Below are 5,596 nucleotides of genomic sequence, written 5' to 3'. Positions count from 1 at the left end.
AAGGCAGCTGAAGACTAGTATTTAATATTTTTTAAAGACATCCAGTTATTCATTAAATAAATACTTCAACTCGATCACTCGTACTTTAATCATGTGTAAAAAGCATTATGCTAATTGCTAGCTGCTGTTGTATCTGAAAAGAGTAACCACTACTACTTTGAGAATTACTACTATTAGGGCACAATCCTAACCCACTTTCTAGCACTGGCATAAGAGCAAAGCAGCTCCGAGGTAAGGGAACAAACATTCCCTTACTTTGAGGAGGCCTCCGTGGGTGCCACCCAACTCCAGGGTGCAGCACATGTCCCATTGGCAATACTATGCCAGTGTTGGAAAGTTGGTTAGGATTTGGGCCTCAATACTACTAGCAATGCTATCAAATAATTATAGAGGCTCACAGTGCAAGCTTATCCATCCATAGCGCACTACTCCAGCAACAGCCTTCGCAAACGTGCCATAAGGCATGCTGTGGCAACTGAGAGGGGAAAAGCACTGGTGGGGAGGCTAGCACCAGTTGGTGCTGGGCCTCCATGCCAGACAGCAGCCTGCCTACACATTGGAGCAGTACGTTCCCCACCAAACAACAGGGAGGAGTTCCTGTGCAGGGGGAGGGTGGTGGGATGACGGGGTGGAGGTAGGGAAGGGTAGGCCAGAGACAATTTAGGCCCAAGAGACGGCAGGAATGTCAGCCTTAGCTACCGTTGAATCCTGCCCCTTCCCCCAGGTCTTGGAATATGACACAGGTCTCCTTGATTCTGTGCCATCTAAATAGCTGGCGTGCCTCTGAGTAGAGGAGGGACGTAGGAGCTGCTGGGGTTTGCCAAAGTTCCCTTACCCCAGGGAAACCTATGGCTGTTTTCCTGGCCCCACAGGATATAGCTGCGGCCATTTGGCACCACTATGTCATGGGGCAGCCACCTGGATTAGACTGGGCTCTAAATCAGCTAAAAGGTTAGCTGATTTTACTGTTTTAACTTTGATTCTACTCTACCCATTAGATTGGGTAACAGCCCAGTCCTATCTGGGGATTGGGAAACTTGCAATCCTCAGCAAAAAATAAAATAAAAATGCTATACTTGGTGGTGTGAGAGCTGCACTACCGTAACACGCTTTGGAAATGCTGGAAGTGGCTGGAAGCTCTGTGTGTGCAACAGCAGCTCCTGGACACCCTGCCTTAGAAGGTAAGGTGGTGGCATTACTGGTTTGGGGGAGAATTGGGGTAGAGACCAGGCTGAACTGGGAGCATGCGAAGCTCTTATGCCCCCTTTCCTGAAATGCCCTAATGCTCATTGGACATATGCCAGCTGAATAGCTAGTGTAGGTCTGAGGAGACCCATTGACAGCCAGGTAACTTATGGGGTGGTAAGGTAAAATTATTGTCACTTACCTCTCCTGGGGTATCTGGTTGCCCCCTTCACCACTGCATGCAGCATGTGCGCATCACTGCCAATGTTGGTTGGGAAGAGGAATAGGTTATAAAGTTTACAGTCTTTGCTGTATTGGAACAGATCTACACTCCTTGTAGGCTTCTATAATTGTACCTACAATGGTATTGTCAGGAAAATTACTGTGTAAGTATTGTTCTCAGGTTTATCTTTCAATTGGCTTGGGCTAAGTGAGTGGAAATGGAATCAATGTATCTAAAAATCATTAGGGACCTCATATTTTCTGAGCTTGAATGACTGAACTAGAGAGTTTTGTAGTAAATATAGAATGCACAAGCACTAGGTTTTGAGATGCCTTGGCATATGTGGCAACAGCAGAACACATTCTGCGCCTGCGCAGCAAGAGCAAACTCTTGGCCTTGGTGATGACTCTAAACCCAGTGCTGTGAACAACAGAATCATATCTCAGGAATGTGTATTGTGGTCAAGCTAGAACTAGCTAGTAGGCAGCTAGTATAATCTTAGCAACCTTCCGTAATTTTCTCTATTGCTTAGCTTTGCATCATGTGTTTTGAGAATGAATAAAAGTCTGAGGAAGCTAGCTGGGAGGACGGACTTCTCTCTCGATCTCATACTGTCCTACTTCCGGCTCAGCTCTTCCTGCATCAACCTTCTGAGACCTGTCTCCCAGCTCTCATTCATTGCTCTGCGCCTCGCTGCCCCTGTTTATAGTCCAAACTTTCTCAGTGCCTCTGCACTCCCACCAAACAACAAGGCTCCAGAAGCCTTGGTTGTTTCCCATAGCAGCATTGCGCTGCTACAAGTTTGAAAATAAGCAAGAGAGAAGTGTCAAGGCTGAAGCAAGGTTTTGGACTAGAGAGAAGAGCGCACACATTAACCTTGAGTAGTCCTCTTTTCCCATTTATATGATTTCTTGTGTCCTTACACTCTAAATCAAGATTAATTGAGATTAATCAATGGTACAGAAACTATCACAAACTTACTGCAGGCGTTTAAAGTTTAAATTTGTTTATTGAGCACAATTTGGTTAGCATCAGGTGCTGAAGTTCTAGACACCAACACCAGCATAGAAATTACTTTATTTAGCTCCCAGTTGTAAGTTTCTATGGCAACTGCATCCTATAGCAGGATGCTAATATTCTAACATATGACTAGAGCTTCAACTGCAGTTTTTATTGCTGGAATCTGTGCTCCTCAAAAGAGAACAAGAAAAAGAAATGCCTGTTTACAGGGCAATCTGCTTAATCTCCTTATTAATTATGCCATTTGAAGTGGAAGCTCCTTCCACTCTTGACTTCAGGTGCAAGTGATGGTCTTTTTCTAGGATTTTGTTGTTGTTGTTTGTCAGTGGGCCAATTTATACTCTTGCCCTTAAGGGGATTGGTTTGGATGAAGCATCCTGCTATGCTGTTGAAGAAAGTTACACAGAGAAGCAAGGAGAGGGTCAGAATGCACGTGTGTCATGAGTGTGCATGTCTTTAATCCTGTGGGGTTGGTTCAATGTCAAGAATATTGTCCATAGTGAGACAATTTGACACTTTCAAAACAATAGCACCGAAGGACAAGCCGCAGGGAGCTGGCCAGGGTGCTGATGGAACTTTGTCCCTTACAGCCCAGCAGCACAGGAATTGCCTAAGCTTCTCTCCACCTTCTATTTGACCAAACCAAGGTAGAATAGTTTCCTGCACAATCAACATGTCTTAGGACATAACAATGCATCAATAAGGCTGCAATCCTATGCTCAATTTTCTGGGAAGTAAGCCCCACTGAACAAAATGGGACTTACTTCTGAGTAGACATGCACAGGATTTGTGCTGTAAGGTTACAATGCTGTTCTCTATGCTACCAATGTCATTTTATTCATTTCTGATGACAAATTGAATGAAATCCTACTAGGTACACCAACCAAGCAAACCACATTTCTTTATAAAGAGTGAGTCCACTTCAAATTGAATATAGTATTGGCGATTACTGAATGATTTGGGTCATGTTTCTAACCAAACAAAAGCTGCATCCTTCCAAATACTTCCAAATACTTCTTCACATCCTGGAGGGGTGGGGGGGGGGAAGTCTGCAATGCAAATTCATTCCTGAATGTATGGGCGACACTAGTCAAAGGCTGCTGTAGCTGAAGAGCTATTTCTGATGTAGGTGTTCTGTGAAAAGTAGTAATCAATATATTCTAAAGACATATAAATGTATTGTTCACCCATGGAATCTGTACTGCAGCTTGGACCTCCATGCTTATGGCCCAGTGCTGATATTTTTCTGAAATAATGTGCCTTATACATTACCTGGGCACTCTGTTCATAATACAAATTACTTGCAAAGTAGGCACACCTAAGTGAACTGCATGGGAGCCCTGGAGAAATAGTTTGATGTTAGGTACATATTTTGCATCAGAACTGAATCAGTGCTGATGTAGTGTACATGACTGGCTCAATAATCATAGATATATCTCTTGGATGTCAAAATGAGTATCTGGGTACCAACAGTCAATAAAGACCCTGTGTGCTGTGAACAAGAGAAGAATTATTTATTGCAATCACTATCAAATGTAACCTTCACTGATTCATGTTCTGCCTACCCAGCTTGGTCAAAATGCAGAAGCTGATGCATTTTTTTCTGCTTTAACCTTAACATCTGCATTATAACATGTCCCTGTTGACATGTCTAGGAATTAACTGTCATCCAAAGTTACAAAGTCGTAGGTTATATAGCTGTACTGTAACATAGTCCCTTCTGCTCTGTACTACAAAGTATGACTTCCAACACATTTTCCTCCCTTGTGAGTTCAAAATGTAATGATCAATAATCTCTTACCACTGTGTTTGTGAAATATATTAAGGCTCTTGGCTGAGATATTTTAGAGGTATACAAGGTTGAACCACAGGGAAAGTGTAATGCAATTTTCATGAGCATTTTTATAGAATGAAAATCTCTCATCCTGAATGCATCACATTTTCCACAATTCAAAAGCAGAATATTTTCCCTTTATTTTCATTATTTGGTATACATTATATCTTCATTGCCTTAATACGACAGTGTGACCCATATTATTCAGCATTCCTGAATCATAGGTCATTGCAAAGTTATCATATGACAGACTGAAGACTATGTTAGTAAAGTAACTTGTGATACCATCATCTAGCATTGGAAGGATTATCCAAGAGAGAAAAGAAATTTTAAAACATGCAAATCTTCTAGTATGACCAATAATCCTCCATTCTAAAACAGCCAGAAGGAGAAATCTGTGGTTTACTGTTCTGTGATCAAGTTGCGACTACAGAGCTATGAACCAAAGTTGTAATATTTTCACCTTTGCTGGAAAAAATGGTACATTTATGTCATAGTTGTACATGTAATTAGTATGGATGTTATACGTTGGATCACAGCTTCATTCCTATTATCAAAACCGTTTTGGTTGTTTGTTTTTTTTCCCCATTCCCCCAACCCTTGAAATAGAAATGCAATTTTGGAGAAGAAGAAAAAAGGAGTTATTCTGTAATTGTGAGAACTTCACCACTGGGCTTCATTAATTACCAAGTTCTAAAAGGTTTGAATGGAAGAAAGAACCTACGTCGCACTCCAGTGCATTTGGTCTCCCATGCTCTCTTCCAATTTATGAAATGTTCATTGTTCCAGGGCCTTGGGTATTAAACTACTTCCCCGCTCCTCCCCATCCCAAGATGTTTCCTCACAACAGAACTTGGTCAATTGCACTAATTAGTTTCTTATTAGTCTAACAAAGATGAAAGCATTAGCATGATTTTTGTTGCAGTTAAAGTCATCTGATTAAACTTTATGTACCTGTAACAAAGCTTACTGTCTATGAAAAACTTAAGAGTATCATATTGCATTTCTACATAAATAGCTAATTTTGTTGGCATCCTTCAGTCTTGGAAGACTATGGTGTCACGCTCTGAATGGTGGTTCTGGAACAGAGTGTCCTCTCCAGTGCGCGAAGCCTGGGTAAAGTAGGTATGGAGGATAGGCTGTTACCCATGCAGCAAATCCCCCCTCTCCACGTCACTGAAATGGTCCAATGGAGAGGCAGAAGCCAATACAGTTGGTTCCAGCAGCGTCACAGGAGTTGCCAGAACGTGACTGTGTTCAGCCATGAACTGCCTCAGGGACTCCGGCTCCGGATTTTGCCTCGAGGTTGACTCCTGAAGCCTTTTCCATAATTG

The 5,596-nt window shown here is 42.2% G+C and overlaps 1 long non-coding RNA gene across 2 annotated transcripts in view; it reads left to right on the top strand.

The window, feature by feature from the left end:
• LOC136644539 (uncharacterized) overlaps positions 1–5,010 on the top strand; it is a 31,516-nt gene extending 26,506 nt beyond the window's left edge. For both annotated transcript variants that reach the window (XR_010794098.1, XR_010794099.1), the window contains exon 5: positions 4,872–5,010. This is a non-coding gene — a long non-coding RNA (uncharacterized lncRNA). The remainder of the gene's footprint in view (positions 1–4,871) is intronic.
• The last annotated feature ends 586 nt before the right edge of the window (positions 5,011–5,596 follow it).

This window comes from Tiliqua scincoides, chromosome 3 (assembly GCF_035046505.1).
Source record: "Tiliqua scincoides isolate rTilSci1 chromosome 3, rTilSci1.hap2, whole genome shotgun sequence".
In the NCBI taxonomy this organism is placed as follows: domain Eukaryota; kingdom Metazoa; phylum Chordata; class Lepidosauria; order Squamata; family Scincidae; genus Tiliqua; species Tiliqua scincoides.
Note: the sequence above shows the minus strand (reverse complement) of the source record. Positions and strands in the feature narration are given on the sequence as shown.